Source organism: Diceros bicornis, chromosome 7 (assembly GCF_020826845.1).
Source record: "Diceros bicornis minor isolate mBicDic1 chromosome 7, mDicBic1.mat.cur, whole genome shotgun sequence".
NCBI lineage: Eukaryota > Metazoa > Chordata > Mammalia > Perissodactyla > Rhinocerotidae > Diceros > Diceros bicornis.
Window position 1 is genome coordinate 14,061,772 of NC_080746.1, and position 18,103 is coordinate 14,079,874.

General features: G+C 41.2%; 1 protein-coding gene across 1 annotated transcript in view; it reads right to left on the bottom strand.

The window, feature by feature from the left end:
* Window positions 1-18,103, bottom strand: part of GRAMD1B (GRAM domain containing 1B) — a 234,389-nt gene that overhangs the window by 204,121 nt on the left and 12,165 nt on the right. The window lies entirely within an intron of this gene.

The following is an 18,103-nucleotide window of genomic DNA, read 5'->3' on the forward strand; positions in this document are numbered from 1 at the left end:
TTCATTGCGGCCAGGAGACACGGGGCAGCTTTCTGTTGTTTAAGACAGAAGTACAGTCTGAGTCACAATGAAATTCTAAGAACCTGAGGTTGGAGGAGATTGAGTGCCTTGAAAGCACCAAGAGAGGGATTCCCCTTGGGATGGGCCCCTGGGTGGAATCCAGGGGCCTCCTGTATAGAATGCTGGAAGTCACTCCTACAAACAGATGAGTCCAAAACTCTCTAGAAATAATGGAGAAAATATAACAGGGAAGGCAGATAGGGAAGGGAAAAAATATACATATAAAACCTAATTTAATCCTCATAACACCCTATAAAGTTGGCATTAGGATCCCACTAAACAGATGGGAAAACCTAGATGTAGAGAGGTTTAATAACCTGCTCAAGGTCAGCTAGGTCAAAAACCAGAATTCTAAAACTACATCAAAAACTAGAATTCCAACTCAGGTCTGTCAAACTTCAAAGCCTATATAATTTTCTGATAGTCCAGGATGTCTGCCTGACAGAGATGGACAAAGAAGCTGAGATAGTGTTTTCCCAGACCTACTTTGGCTGCTCTACAAAGCCTAATGGTGAAAACCAGGAAGGAAACAAAAGAGGCAGATGTAGGAAGAAGTGTAATTGCACGTGTAGATACTCAGCAACACAGCCAAGGACCTATGATCTCCACAAACCAATGGGACTCATTCCATGACCCCAGTAAAGGGTTCTTTGGTTAAAGATGTACTTCAATTCAACAAACAGTTCCTCAGTGTGCAAGGCTCAAAATTATATTTGAATCTGTGAGGATGAATATGCCATGGCCCCTGCCCTCAAGAAGCTTGCAACACTAAGGAGGGGAAGAGATGTATCAACAACCGAGCCACCACGAGGCAGAACAGGAGTGCAGCAGGATGTGTGACTTACTCAGACTTGGGAGGCTGGAGGGGTCTCCAGGTGAGTAGCATTGGTTGCGGTCCTGAAGCATAAAGATTTTCATGGGCTGTGGAGGCAGGCAGGGTATTCAAGGAAGAAAGGAAAGAAAGAATAAAGGGATGAAGGAATGAGTGGAAGCCAAGAAGAGGGTGGAGAGGCTGGAAACTACTTTAAAGAATTTAAACTGCATTCAAGAGGCAACAGAAAACTAAGAAAGGTGTGAGGGGGTGAGCAGAGTGGCTCAGTCAGACCTGTTCAAGAACAACAGGGATTGGTGATTAGGAGGTGAATGCAGTAATCAAGATAAAATGAATGAGAGCTTGAGCTCCTGCAGTGACTGAGAAACACTGCAGAACCGAAATGGTCAGAATTCGGTCATTGATTGGATAGGGGGAAGCAAAGGGTAAAGATGAAGCTAATTCAGGTTTCTATCCTGGATGATTAGAATAGAGAGAATATAAACTGAGTGAAGTATCACAGCAAGTGGAGAGGCTTTTGGAGAGCGAAGAAAGAAGATAATTTCAGGCCAGACAAATTGAATTTGAGGTGCCCTTAAGTCAACCATGTGACAATAGCCATTGACTGGAAACATGAGCTAGTGAAGGGGTCTGCAAATTATGGCCTGGAGGCAGTATGTTTTTATAAATAAAGTTTTACTGGGACACAACCACACCCGTGAGTTTATTGTCATGGCTGCTTGCACTCTACAAATGCAGAGTGGAGTAGTTGTGACAGAGACCATATGGCCTGAAAGCCTGAAATATTTACTATCAAGCCTTTTAAGAAAAAACTTGTTGTCCCCTTATCTAGAATCCAAAAACAGAGGTCAGAAATGTTTATTTAGGGAGCATATAGTTGAGAAGAAGGCTAAGAAAGAAACAGTGCAGGAATATTATAATCCATTCTCCACTCAACTAGTATTTGTTGAACGCTTTCTCTATATCAAGCACTGGGACATTGGGTTAAGTGGTGAGAATAATACAATAAACAAGACAGACACAGTCCCTGCCCTCCTGAACTTTACAGTAGAAGCAACAGGAGGAAACAATCAGATAACAACCAATTACTAACGACATCTATATTCTGTGAGTGAGAAAGAAAAGAGAAGTCAATGGGGTGGGGGTGGAATCCTGGGCAGGAACATTGAGATAAACGAACAGAAAACCAAGAAAGCACACCAGCACAGAAACCAAAGATGAAGTGTATTTCAAGAAGAAAGACAGGAATGGGAATGTCAAATTCTGTAAAGTAGAGTGAGGTCTAGAAAGAAAGGTCTAGAAAGAAAGGTCTAGAAAGTAGGGTGAGGTCTAGAGAAATGCCATTGGATTTGGCATTTGGGAGTTAGAGACTTCTGAGATAATTTTTGGCACAATAGTGGAGAACAAACCAGTCTACAAGGAGTTAAGAAGTCAAGGGGCAGTGAAGAACTGGGGGAAATGAGTGTATGCTGATTCTTAAAGAAAATCAAGACAATAGAAGAAGAGAACAATACCAAAATATAGCAGATTAGAGGAGTATTAAGGTTGAGAGAGAGGTTTCCTTTTTAACATCAGGAAGATGTGAGTTTATTTGTAATGAGGAAAGAACCACTAGAGAACAAGAGATGGAAGATTCAGGAAAGAGGAAATAATTCATTACCCAGAGCACAGATAGAGGATTTATGAGAAAAACAACCAGCATTTATTGGACACTTAGCATGAGCCAACCACTATACTGGGAGATATAGATATTGATCTAGACAGATAGAGATAAGTAGTTTTTAATTATCAGATCAACCATGAAAATTTAATATTACTTACCTTTTACAGATGAGGAAACTGGAACTTGGAAGTATAGTAACTTGCCCAAGGCCCACATTTAATAAGGGGACAGAGCTGGGATTTCAAGCTAATAGTATTTATCTCCAGAGCTGATGCACTTTCCACTTAATCAAGATGTCACACTTTGGAAATAAGGTTCCTCCCTGCCATAGGAGGAAAGAAACAGATTGGGTGAAAAAAAGAGATTCTGAAGTAGAAAACACTCTTGAGTGTAAGTCCTGGTGAGCTCGGGTTAATACCCAAATGTTCTCAGGAAACAATCTTACCTTACCTGCAATTACACATTCAACTCTGGCCGAATGTTGGATATTCTCCATTTGCCCTCGAGATCTACTCTCTGTGTCACCATCTTGCTCTGTGACCCAGGAGGCTGACCCTTATAAACAACATAACTGGCTCTCTTGCCCTCTGGCTTCTCATTGGGTTCTGCCAAAGGAGGCAATGGCTGGAGATAGGAGGGCAGGAGGAGAATGGGGACATGGATTTGACCCATCCTCCTTGCCAAATCGCCATGGATTGACTGTATCCTTGTACCAAGGGTCACAGCTCTGGTCAGGCAGCCCTCACCTATAGCTGTTGCCAGCCTCCAGGGTGCTTCATTATCTCTTGCTGATCTCCCTTAACTCCACCCACCCCTTTGAAAAGAGTCCCTTTATTAAACTCTCCCTCATTACCCTGTCTGAGTGTGCCATCTGTGTCCTGCCAAGTCCTGCCAAGCCACATGGTCACATAAGTTCCTAGATGTTTTTTCACAATGCATAAGATACTCACCCCCACGTGCATCCGTTTTCCTACACACTTAGACATCATATTCATATATGTACATCAACCAACAGCAAGGTCTTCACAATGGAAAAATTGAGGCATTTTTCACAATATAAGAGATTTCTAAGCTGAACCTTGGAGATTAATACCAGTTTAAACCTCACACCCAAAATAATTTAAGAATCAATGATGCTTAACCATGGACCTTAGTATCCTCAACTCCTCTAAAAATCCCCTAAGAAAAAAATCCTGGATTTGACTGCCCCAGGTTCAGAAGTAGAGAGAAATGCATCAGATCTGAAGCTATAATTAGGTTCAAGTTCAAAGCTCTTCCTTGTTCTGCTCTTGAAAGGGAGGCTAGCCAAACTTTCTGTTATAATTCATGTTCTGCGATAGGAACTTAATTTAAAATATTAATTTGCTTTTCAAAAAGGTAATGAAAAAATGGATGCCTTCAGAATTGCTGCTTCCTTGTCCTCCCTTTTCTGTCTACTCCCCCCCAAAAAAACCTTATTTTTTTTTATTGATGTCATTCACTTATTCTAGGAAGGTGAAACCACGTAAGTTTTACTTTTAATGTGTAGCTTCTTTCTCAGGCTCTGAGCTAGCACTGCTAGGTGTTGGTCAGAGGAGGCCTCCTTTGCCCTGGGGACAGCACCTTCCACAGTGTGGGTGAGCAAAGCAGTGGGTGCTGACACAAGATTTACCCCACCTAAAGCCTCCAGTCCTAGCTTGTAACTTCAGGTCAGTCTCCATCTCACTCTTTCTTTCTATCTGGGCCCCTGTTTACTTCATTTGTAAAATAATAGGTTTACAATAAAAAAAGTCTACAATTTTTTCAAGTATGGGGGGTTGCTTTTTATCATAAAAACATAGTGTAGTCTCAAGAGATGGTGGCTATGTTTATGAATCTGGTCCACAGGTAGTGCTCCAGGCACACGCATGGCTTCTTGGAGTCTTTGCAGTAACTCCACAGCCCCCTGGGAACCTTTAATACATGTTAGCCACATGTTAAAACCTCTGGACTCCAAAATCCCTTCTAGTTCTAGCATGTTGAGTTTTTAACGTGAATGCCCAAGACCTAGCATTCATATAAAGACCTGGCATACGAGAATCTCACTATCTTCCCACCCTGGGGTTGGCCCAGAACACTACAAGGAATGGCCTGAAATCTCAGGGGTATAGTCCCTATTTAGAGCCAGAACTAATCTACTAAAGAATCAGAGGTCAAGTTTTCCCCACTTCAGACCTCAGATCTAACCAAAGCTTAGATTTGAATTTCTGAGGCAGTCAGAGATATTAGAGGAAAACATTGTAGATACTAGGAAAGGGTTATCTAATATCAAGGAGGAGGCCCAATCACAGGCCACAGTTCATACATCACCCTGGATTTGCCCTAGATCTCTGGGAGGTCAGTGGATACTGAGGATCTACCTAAACGGCTCCCACTCAAACTATCCCATTTCAAAAAAATCCCTATTGTGTGGGACTAGATTCTTAATCACAGTTCAAGGTATGGTCAACTCAGGTGTCATCCCCAAAGCCCAAAATCTGCCTTAGGATTTTGAGAATATCTCAGTCCAACATTGAGAAAGGCACCTGGATTAGTTAGCTTAAGTGTCAGATTAAATGCAGTGCCATCAGAAGGCACAGGAATGGCTAAGACAACCTCCAGAAGGCTCTTCCATCTCTGTCCAATAATGTGAACACAGTGGTGGTGATTTGGGACCCAACTCTTCTAACCAGGATTTGCCTCATGTAACAATAGGGAGAACCTGGATTGCCACTACGAACCTGCCCTTTTCCTGTGAAACACATCAGATTCAAGTCTCTCTGAAGCTGCCAGACAACCACCCAGCAGCAGCCTCCTCCTACAGCTACAACTCTCAGGGCCATTGTCACCACTATCTGTTCAGTCCTAAGACACAAGGCTCAGGGGCTCCTAAAGCATCGTATAAAAACAGATCCAAAAGCTGCTCAGGAAAGGGTTGGGGAGGCAGTGGGGAAAGGAGTGAAGCAGGCGCTCCCAGAGCCTCACAGAAGTGAGCAAAGCTCAATCATCTCACTCCTGTTCAAAAGTCCCCTACCTCTGGCCAGGAGTTTCCATGGAAACCTCATAAGTTCTATCTATAGGAAGAGAAAAAAAATTAAAAAGAAGAAGCATCCTGAGGTATGTATGAATTAGCTCCAAGGAAGGCAGGCAGAGGAGGAGGGAGTGGGGGCTCACGTGGGAAGAAACAGAGCTGATCATTATCCTGATACATAAAAAAGGCCCTGGGAAAACCAAGCAGCCTTCTGTCACAGAGTCAAGAGGGAGATGGGGTGGACAGGTAGCTATGACGCACCAGGGGCTTGAGGTGGGTGTGCACTAGCATGTGTAAGCAACTACAAGGAAAAGAGGGGACCAAGAGTCAACTCATGAAAGGATCTCAGGCCAAAAGTTCTTTCCAGAGGAGGAAGGACAAGACAGCAGGCAGAGAGCAGAGCTGGTGGTTGTGTTCAGATGAGGACAGGCAGCAGCCTCCTATACTTTTTATCACCCCAGGCCACCTGCAAAGAGTCAATCAGTTTATCACCCATATTTCCATGTCTGAACACCTCAAAAGTCAAGCCTTAAAATAATAATAAAGTATCCGGAGATGTCTAGTACATCTTTGTCTTGTTAAACTGTAATCCTCTAGGTCACCTATAAAAGAAGAATTCTGTTAAATTCTTTTTCTCCTAATCTTGATTTCAAGATGAAGTTTGAGTGAGGAGGGAGTATCCGAGTCTTAAACGTCATGCAATTTGCTTTTTAAAAATAGACCATGAGGATCAAAGAACTAAATATAAAAGCTAAAACTGTAAAACTCTCAGAAGAAAACATAGGCATAAATCTTTGTGACCTTGGATTAGCAGTGGTTTCTTAGATACGACACCAAAAAGCACAAGCAATAAAAGCCAAATAAATTGGACGTCATCAAAATTAAAAACTTTTATTCTTCAAAGGACACCCTCAAGAAAGGGAAAAGACAATCCAAAGAATTGGAGAAAATCTTTGTAAATCATATCTCTGATAAGGGACTTGTATTTAGAATATATAAAGAGTTCCTACAACCCAATAATAAAAAGACAAAAAAGAAATAATTTTTAAATGGGCAAAGGATCTGAATAGACATTTCTCCAAAGAAGATTTATAAATGGCCAATAACTACATTAAAAGATACTCAACATCCTTACTTGCCATCAGGCAAATACAAATCAAAACCACAATGAGATACCACTTCACACCCACCAGGATGGTTATAATAAGAAGGATGACAACAAGTATTAGTAAAGATGTGGAGAAACTGGAACCCTCATGCACTGCTGGTGGAACTATAAATTGGCGTAGCCGCTTTGGAAAGCAGTCTAGCAGTTCCTCAAGAGGTTTTGCATACTTAAACCAGATGACCCAGCAATTCCACTCCCAGGTATATACCCAAGAGAAATGAAAACATATCCACACAAAAACTTGTATGCATAGCTGCATTGTTCACAACAGCCAAGAAGTAGAAACAACCCAAATGTTCATCAACTGATGACTGGATAAACTAAATGTGATATAACCATACAACAGAATATTATCCAGCAATAAAAAGGAATGAAGTACTGATACATGCCACAACATGGATGAACCTTGAAAACATTAAGCAAAGTGAAAGAAGCTTGTCACAAAAGACTATATATTGTATGGTTCCACTTATAAGAAATGCCCAGAATAAGCAAATCCATACAGACAGAAAGTAAATGAGTGGTTAGCCAGGGCTGGGGAGATTGCGGGGAATTAGGGAGTGACAGTTAATGGGTACAGGGTCTCTTTTTGGGAGTGATGAAATGCTCTAAAATTGATTGTGGTGATGATCGCACAACTCAGTGAATATACCAAAAACCATTGAATTCTACACTTTAAATGGGTTAATTATATGGTTTGTGAATTAGAGCTCAATAAAGCTGTAATTGAGGGAAATAGACCATAAAAAACTGTAACATACTGATCCTGCCTTTATTTAAAGTTTTGATATTTTGTTCATCATGGATTTTTTTGCATTATTATTATTTAAAAAATATATTGCATTAATATGTTATTTATCTTGATTCCTGAGTTTTTTGTCACCTCCTTAGATTTTGTGCCTGAGGCAAGTGCTTCACTTGCGTTGCCCCAGTGCTGGCCCTGAAGTGGGTGTGGTAACAAAGACATCATGATTGAAAGAGCCTTCCCTGATCCCCACGCGGATCTGTGGGAGGCTTCCTCCCACATTCCTGTTTTCTCCTCCTCTCTCCCAAACTGAGGTGTCAACTGCATGTTTCACCATGAACTCCTCTGATGCAGTTGTGCTGCTCCTTCATATACAGTCTCCCACTGGCTGCGTGTGCGTGCGTGTGTGTGTGTAATTAATAAAAGATTATGTAAAACCGAAAGTGGGCAATTATCCCAATTTTCAAAAAACGAGAAGAAAAGAAAGCAGATTCTACAAATTATAGAGCAGTGAATATGAAATGGATGTCTAACAGAATTCCAAGACTATTATTTCACAAGATGGTTTTAGGAATATTTAGACACAAAGTGGTTACCAATAGCAGCCAGCAGAGTTTCACTAAAACCAAGGAATATCAAATGAACACTATTGTCCTTTCTGATACAGTTATTAGCCTACAATAATAGATTAGGGAATTGCAAAACAGAGTGAATATCAAGATTTTAGCAATGCATCCAGCAGTATCTTTATATCATTGATAACAGGATAAAGAAATGTAGGCAAAACGATTGTATGTTAGGAAGAGTTGTAACTAACTGATTGATGGTACGCAAATTTAGTTTACTGTAAGCTCAATCTATGTCAACAGAGTAAAACAGCTGCGAAAAAAATCTAAATTGACCTTGAGCTACAGCCAAGTCCAAATGTCTGAAAAGAGGCCGGCTCTGCTCTCCAACTGACTTCCCAGGAGTACTGCGCTCAGTTCTGGGGGTTCCATTTTTGAGTGGACACTACCCAACCGAAGTGTTTCCAGAGGAGGACAATGAGGCTGGAGCAGAGAATCAAAAGATTACAAAACATTTTTCATGAAAAAATTGAGGTCAGGTATTTAGCTTAGAGTAGTGAAGCTATAAGGGAAACGTGATGGCTGAAAAACTCAAAAAGAAGAAAGAAAAGAAAAACTGAATCAATTTAACGTAAACTCAAAAGGGCATAATTAAAGCCAAATGATAGAAGTTATTAAAAAAAAAAAGTCATCTCAACAAAAAGAAGTGCCCCTCCCCACAGCCTGAGCTGTCCCACAGTCAAATGGCCTGAGGTAGACAGTTACCCTTCAAAGAACGCATTCAGTGGAAAGCCTTACTGGGATGTTGTAGATGGGATTTAAACAATTAGATCAGGTTAGAGCTGAGGTCTCACTGGGGCTCTTCCAGATCAGAGATACTATGAATCTGTGTTTCTTCTCTCCTTTCTAGCCTTTCATACACTTTCTGCTGCAGTGAGTATTTGGAAGATGTTCTTAAGCTATAACCCATTATTTTTAGCTTATCCCATCCCTCTAACTCTGCTCTCCAGCCCTCCTTCCTCCCTTTCTTCTTCCATGTCACCATCTTCCCTCATTCCTCTTTAGGCTGACACAGTACAACACTTCACGTGTTTCCCACAACCCCCACTGAAACTCGGTTATGTGAGAAAAAAAGAATAATAGGAAAAAATGGAAGAAAAGAATAATAGGAAAGAAGATTGAACTCAGGTGGCATATTGTGTCTGCTATGCTCTGATGTTAAATCCCTGTTGCTTGCTTGCTCTGGACACATGCAGATGTTCAGTGAACTGACGGAACAGGGTTCGTGTGAATTAGCCTCAGAAGTGTCTACATATGCTGTTATCTTTCTGCATAATACTCAGTGCTTGCAACCTACTCAGCGTCTGTTTTCCCTGCTCTACCGATAAGTTCTAAGGCAAGACCATGACAGCTTTGTTTCTGCTATATCCCCAGAGAGGGACTCAATAGATAGTAATTAAATGAATAAAGAATTTCTCTTGTCCTTCCCTCATATATTCCAGATGGATAAAGACTATGCTGATGAAAGTCCTGCTTAAGATAAGCATTAGACAATCACAGAACTTGAGAGCTAGTAGGGATGTCAGAAAACACCTAGCACAAGCCCTCCACTTGACAGATGAATAAACTGAGGGCCAGAGCAATGAAATATTCAGCTAAGAAGCAGCAGAGCTTGGGAATCAAACCCAGTTCTTCTGGTATCTGGGAGACAGAATGTCATAGGAGTGAAAAAACACAGGTTTTGGAATCAGATGAAACTGGGTTCCAATACCAGTCTTCTTACTAATTCCACGATCTGGGGCAAGTTAATCAGTGTCTCCAAGCCTCAGTGTATTCAGAAGTACATAAATGGGAAAGATAATACCTTCAACTACCTCACTGGCACAGAGGATATTCTCAATAAGCAGTGGGTTTGCTAACTATTACCAAGTCCAGTGCTCTGTCCACGACAACACACGGGCCCTTGGCTTTGTGCCTATAGGAAAAGAAATATATCCCTGCTAAGGGGGAAAAAGCGGGAAGAATCAAACACCGAGTGCTGCTATGTGCTAAGCACTTTTCTATACTCAGTCTAAAACACAGAGAAGCCACAGACAAAGTAGCAGAACAACTGCCATTCACACAGATGCCCTCTTTCAACTGGGAGCACATGACCGTGGAAGGCAATCCATTTCATTCGAGTTCAATATCTTTTGCGAGTCTTTTCTTTGGATATCCAACTTTTCTCCTCAAGTACCTACTATAGGGTCTTCCATATAGAGAATAAGAAACAGGGAGCCATTGGAACTTCTGAGTGTATATTATCTTCTAGCTATTCTGGATGGTACTTGAGACAGAGGCAAGGGAGCATGTCCAGTGTAGAGATTTGTCACTGTGGGAGCTGAATAAAAACCAGGAACAGATAAACTGGGCACACTCATGACGCACTCTTCCCCTACCAGCTGACTTCCTTGCCTCCTCATCTGCTGCTTTTGATGTTCACCAGACCTGCTCCAGCTTCCTTGGCGACACAGTCCCTTTCTCCTCTTTCGTGATGGCAGTACTGCTGAGATGTCACACTCTAGAGACTCCTTGACTCAGTTCATCCAAGGGAACTTCCCTTTTTCCTGCATCCAGCACACATTCTGCCCTCCTAGTTCTAATGCTTTGTTTACCCAGAACATCTCATCAAACTGGAGGTGATCATTCAGTTCACATGAGTGAGATAAATTCTGGAATTAATTTGGCTGCTGAAGTTTTGAGGCATTTATCTTTGGATTTTTAGAACAGTTATCATCCTGGTGTGAGGTATATACACAAGACAGAAGAGGTGCTTCCCAGGATAAATCAGCCTAAAGAAAACGATTGCAATAATCTTGTCTTATTGGACATATTTATTAGATTGTCAGAGGACCTCAGGAGCTGAGAGGAGGAATGGGTGAAGAGAGGTATGGTTTGTTTGTCAAAGTAGACACTTGTGTCTTTTTAGAGCAGTTCTTGGGAGTGATTTAAGAAGGTAGGAATGGCTGGGAGGTAAAGGATAATGCTGATTAATGTCGGTGGAACTCTATGTAAATTTTGTGGGCTTAAGACTTGCAGAACTAAACTACAAGAATTGTGAACTACAACAATTCCGAATGTATTCCTTTAGTTAACTAGCAGTTACTGAGTTTCCAAAATCCCATGGCAATTCTAAAACATAGCAACTACTTGGATCCCAGAGTGAGCAGCAATAGCAACCCAGACACAATCCCTGTGGGAGGAGAGACTTCAGATTCCAAAGACTTGGTCCACGTTCCGCCACTTCCCTTAACCAAGAAAGTTCCTGTTCCTTGAATAGCCTCCAGACAAAAGGGCAAGATTTGGGCAAACAGAAAGGAAAAAGAGAATCATGTCCGTTGTCGTTAATGAGAGAAACTGCATTTGCACTTAGGATGGTTCTTCTCAGGGATGGATGGGACCACAGTGATCTTTATCTCACTCCTGACCATCAGGATTCCAATTCTTCTCAAGTCTCCTGATTCCATGCTAAGATATTTCCTACTGTTCATATCAGAACTCAAAAGCCGCACCTTAAAAGTAGTATGCGGAAAACATTCATTGCCCCCATCTCTATTTAAATAGAGAACACTGAAAACAACTTATAGTAACAACAACGGGAAAGAGGTAGGACATCTTGTTCTTGTGAAGACTGTGCATCGATATTCATTTACCCAACACATTTTTATGAGCTCTAACTCTGTAAACAAAGCAGGATGCGAAATTGTACATACTCTCTGATTACAACCAAGGAAAAAAGCACTATTCCCATGCTAAAAACTACAAGAGATTACATTCTGGTTATATTAGGGAGGTAGGATTACAAGTGATTGTCCATTTTTCCAAACATTTTTGGAACACTGCCATACTGCTTTGATATTTTCTCAAATTTAGAAATAAATTGATAAGATGGATATGCCAGAGCTGTTCTCTTTCCTTCTGACACTTTGGTCAGGGAAGAGGGGCTGCAGACAGGGCACACTCCAGCAAGTATGAGTGTAGCTGTGAAGGTAAGGGAGGGTGGGGCTGCTGACCAAACACTGATTCCTGACGTATTTGTATGAGGCAGAAGAGCCAGACAGCTCTGCAAAGTAATGTTGAGAGAGGTACAGTGATGACATCTGACCTTGAATCACTAAAACCCAATCTGTAGAAGACATGGCCCAGGGCTGAGTTGCTAACACTCAGTCCATACCAAGCCAGGAGCATTTGCTTCTATCTTCTCTTATACTACTATTAAATTGTTCCATATAGAGAACATAAGTTACTGGAAGAATAACATGGTTCTTATTCTTCTACCATCACCTCCTTAACCTCATCCTTCATATCCTCCAACAGTGCCTAGTTAATTCCAGCACTGGAATAAATAACTATTGAAGCATTGTGAGGCATGCAAAGAGGTAAAAGAGAAGTCAGTTCCATGGTAGAAAGCTGGATGTTGTCAATTTTCAACAACCAACCTGGGAATGAACCAGATGTCTACTGGTTCAGCAGGGAGAAGGCCCTGAGGGTACCCCGGTCACAGCCTATGCTAATGGCACCCAAGCCCGATGCCCTTCCTCCTCTGGCTTTGACTTTTCTAACGGCTAAGAGACATGTTGACTGCTTTGCTTTGAGTTGGGTACTTTGCCACCTCTACTGCCTGGCACAAGATGTTATTTACTGGAAAGCAGTCCAATCTCCAAGCCTCTGATACAGATAAATCTCTGTGGCACACACTTTTGGTTGGCTAACTCAACACTCAATTCAAATGCCCCTTTTCCTTGCCTTTCTTTATAATGGCTAGGAAGAATAAATATTTTGTTCCAGCCTCCTTTGCAACGAGTGGTGGCTCTTTCCAGGTCTGGCCAATGAGATATGAAGGCAGGCGTACTGGGAAGCTTCTGGGAAAGCCTATGCTTCCTTAAAAACGGACAGACAATGCTGGCTCTACCACATTCCCCTTCTTTCCACTTTAAACATGAACGTGATACCTGAGCAGTAACAGACTTCTTGTGACCACAAAGTAACAGCATGAGGATCAAAAGCAAAAATGGAGAGGATCGTGTAGTGGAAATGAGCCTGGGTAATCAATTACATTGTCAGGTATCTAAACCAATAATAGAAACCACCTTTATCTGGCCTTCTTATTGCATGAAAAATATCATCACATATTTGTTTAAGCTGCTATTAGTTGAGTTTTTAGTAGACTGAAGCCAAAGACATTCCTAACTGAATCATTCTCTTGAGTCAATCATTTGCAACCAGACTAGATCTGCACATAAATATGATTATGACATTACCCCGCTTAAATTCCTCAATAGCTTTCCATTGTCTTTAGAACAAAATCTAAGGATTTTAGCATGGAATAAGATCCCTGATAACCTTACCTAGTGCACCTACCCAAGCATATCTCATCTCCTTCAAGCCATCTTTCTTACTTTACATCTAGTAATTCCAAAATAATTTAATGTTTTCTATAAAAATCACACTTTCTTTGGCCCCTGTGACTTTGCTTATGTTTTCTCTGTAGGATGCTCTTCCCACCTTTCTTTGCCTGTTTCACTTATACTTCAAAATATAAATGCTTCAGCATTACTTCCTCTGGGAAACTTTTCTTCATACTCCCAGGTAGGGCTGAGTGCCCCTGCTCTATATGACTACAGCACCTGGACATACTTCTGTCTTTGCCCTAATCATGTTAGAGATAAAGTGTCTGTTTGCAGATCTGACTTTTTCCCTAAAGAGTGAATTTTTCTGACTGCAGGGCCTGTAACTTTTCTCTTCTTTGCAACCCAAACACTTAACATAGTGTCTGGGACATACTAGCTGCTCAGTTGCTAACTGTTGAAACACACTGTGTTTCACATGTGTGTATACACACATACATACACATATGTTCCTAAGTGGATGAGTCTTTATGTGTCAAATATTCATTCATTTGTTGATTTTTAGGAAAGAGAAAAGTGTCAGTAATCCAAAAGTCCAAAGTCACGAAGATAGAAAACTGAAGAAAAACAGCCAAATAGACAGAAATTTCTTCCAAGTGTTGTAAACACACTTAACAGGAAATTCACCTGCTTGAGAAAGAAGATGGCTCCAATAATAAATTGACAATCATTGCCATACAGTCATCATCCAGTAGCAGACAGGTTTAAGGATAATATGAGCTTATAGTTTAGAGGCAGAGAACTAAGTTGGGGTGGGGGTATTATGGGAAGGAGATGATGATAATTGCACCAAGGAAACTATCCAGTTTTTAAAAGTTCTACTCATCCAGTTATCATTAGAACAAAAAGCTATAAAACCCCAGTGCATGAGAAGAGTTCTCTCTGTTGCACCTTTGTTTCCAGTTTCTTCTGTTTATATGCTACGTCTTCAAATATGTACTGGTTCTGCCCATTTTGAGAAAAAAAATCTTTGATCAATTATGTTCCCCTGTTGTTATTATCTTCATTTTCTTCTCTTTTGGCCACTGAACTTGTAAAATGAGCAGTCTATACTACTGTGACCACCATCTCTCCTTTCACTTATTAATCCCTGCTGCAGGGATTAATAGGGCTACTGCCCCCACTGCACTACTGAAATTGTTCTCCAAGATCACTTGACCAACCATCAAATTTAATCATCAGATTCAAAAGCATCAAATTTCTCTTGGTCTGCAATCTCCTTATCTTCTCTTTGATGCATCTAATACCCACGGCCCCTTTCCCTCTACACTTTCTTCAAACTCTCTCGTTCTGAGCTTTGGTGATGTGACAGTAGCCCGATTCCCCAATCTGTCCTTTGACTTTTTTGATAGGGTTTCTTTCTTCCCCCATTCCCTAAACATGAGATTCCCCATATGGATAAATGGATGTCTTTGTCAGAGGAACGCCTACCCCCCAATGTAAAGTCCAGAAAAACTTAGGGAAGGGGGACACGACAGAGGCAACTGGCTTGGAAATTTGTCAGAGAAGGTTTTGAAACCCATCTATATTTCCTAGACTACTGACTGTAAACTTTGGGTCTACAGAATAAAGTCCCATGTCCTGAACTTGGTATCAGTGAGTTGCTAATCTACATTTCCAACCTTATCTCTCATCCTTCCCTTACAGAACACCTCCACGTAGTAGGCATTCAGTACATATCAGTTGACCAGACAGATGAGCACACAAATACTTCATTCCTAGATGGCTCATCATCCACCCCAGCCCCATCATTCTCCACCCTTCGACAATATAACGTGCCTGGTACTTGCGCATCCTTAGGGTTTGTTCACATCACCACTCTTGTGTGAAATGCGTGTCCTATTTATTTTTCATCTATGTAAATCTTGCCCACTGTTCAAGGCTCAGTGTGAATCTCACCTTCTCCAAGATTTCCCTCTTATTAATATAATATGTATTATGTTCCACATTTTGGGCATTCAGTGTATTGTCAATTATTTTTTAAATGACTTCTTGCCCAACAACATTTGAAGCCATGTGGGCATGGGAGGTATCTGATGCTTCTTTGTACCCCTACTCCTATAAACCCAGTACCTCACATGGAGGAGATACCTGGCAAATAGTTTCTGATGGCTTCGTTCCATGTAACATAATTGTGTTGGAAGCTCAGGCTTGAAATCAGACCTATATTTGAATCCCAGCTCTGAACACTTCAGGAAGTGTTATAGGAAGAAAATAACCTTGAGGAAGTCATTAAGTCTCCCAAGTCTTGGTTTTCTCATCTGTAAAACTGGGAAATTAATAGTAGTGACTCATGGTGGTGCTGTGAGTTAAGTGAGATCATGAATGTACTGTGCTTAGCAAAGTGTTTGGCACATTGTAAAAGTTGACAATGATGAAAATGATGCTGAAGACGATGATTCTTCAGATATAAATTAGACCTGGATCAACGCCAAGGTCAAACGAATATCTTTTATTAAAACTCTGTGACGGGACCAGCCCCGTGGCTTAGCGGTTAAGTGTGCGCACTCCGCTACTGGCTGCCCGGGTTCGGATCCCGGGCACACACCAACGCAATGCTTCTCCGGCCATGCTGAGGTCACGTCCCACATACAGCAACTAGAAGGATGTGCAACTATGACATACAACTATCTACTGGGGCTTTGGGGGGAAAAAAAGGAGGAGGATTGGCAATAGATGTTAGCTCAGAGCCGGTCTTCCTCAGCAAAAAGAGGAGGATTAGCACGGATGTTAGCTCAGGGCTGACCTTCCTCACACACACAAAAAAAACAACTCTGCGACTATTTTGAGGGAAGCTCACTCACAGAAGAGTACTTTCTTGCTCTATGTGACATTGGGGAAGAGAGATACCATGATGCTCCACCTAAACTGTGGCAACTAAGCAACACAGCTTTAAATTACATTTTAGTATAGCTCATTCCTAGGATTGCTTCTCCCGCATCTGTCATCTCAAGACCCAAGCACTCAGCACAGAGTGAGAGACCATTAGCTCTATACTGGGATGATCTGGAAATAAAAGCAGAGTGTCGTTGGTTGCTTTGCAATAACTTAACCAAATGGCAGACAAGCGCACCAGGAGCTGTTACCAAAGTAAAACTTGAAGGTTGTAATAATGCCCATAGAGTCAGAGATCTGAAGGATGCCAAGACTGTTTTTAACTTGCCCTCCCTGCATTAGACGTAAGCTAGGCTGCTCTCCAGCATTTATTCTAAAGATAGTAAATCTGTGGTTAGAAATCTCTGGACCTTAATGATACCCATGTTGGAGAGATGGCTCTTTGAAACTCTGGACTGTGGTTTCAGTTAAAAGTTCAACAGATACAGTGGTTTATTATAAGAGAGGAAGGGACCTATAAGTAGTAGAGTAATGTTTACTTTGCGTTAACATTTTCCGTCTCTGAGACTCAACAGCAAAATAGCCTACCTTGAAAAACTAGCTTCAGTTTGACAGGGGCAGGGGAGAATTGGACAGACAAAACACAAAATTATTGAATGAGTAATTTAAGAACAGACAGAAACAATAACACAGACAACAGAGGGACAATCCAGATGACAAACATAATTTATAACATTTTGGAAGCAGTTAATAGCATTTGAACAGACCAGGAAAATAGTCAAAGCATAGAGACCATTGATTTATTGAAACACCTACCACATCTCACATTTCTCTTCACGGCTAGCATGTCTGAGTACACGCTCGGTAAAGCTATTAACATGGATGACTACATGGCTGTTAACTGATATTTTGTCCAGATGGGATTCTCCCTGGGGAAACCAAATCAGAGAGCAAAATAATCAGAAAATAGAAAATAATTCTCCAAAATGACCACAAGCTCTGTATAGCTAAATTCTTAGGGACCTCAAGCTCTGGCGAAAAGAGCCGGTATGATTTCTTTGAGGGTTCCACAATATCATTTATTAACTCATGTTCCAGAAAGACAGAGACAGGAGACCAGGTTACTTTCTCAGAGGACTTCCATAATTTTCTTATGAGCAGTTTACTTGGTTCCTATGCATTTTCTTGTCTATAGTCAAATGATCTTCTCCCACTTATGTATAATAACAGATATACCTTAAAGATTCCCTTCTTTTCATGCATGTTTTACCCTTTTGCAGCATGCCTTTCCTGTGGAGTGACAAAAGTCTCAGAATTAGGGACATTTTCCTAGTACTAGCTTCTACAGCCCTAAGCATCTAATCCATCAAACTGACTGACATGGTAGTGACTTGGGAGAATTTCCACTTCTTCTGAAGGGGAAGCACTGACTCAGACTCCCTTGCCAGGGCAGGTCACACAGACAGTCTGTGCCATACCTTAGCAGGCCAGAAGCTGGGTAATCAAGGACCAGCAATCACAAAAAGCTATGCCCACACTACTGAAAATTCACCCATATCCCCAAACCTTCCAGCTATAAGACCAGGTAAATTCTGTTGCCGCTGTACATGGTTCTAGCCCCTCTGCTGTATCAGAGACCACTAATGTTTTAGAAAGGGTCAGCTCTCAATTATCAACACAAACTTTGCCTTTAATAGAGGGTGATATGTTATAAATAATCAGAAAATTAATTTTTATTTGATACTATTGTGCATATGAT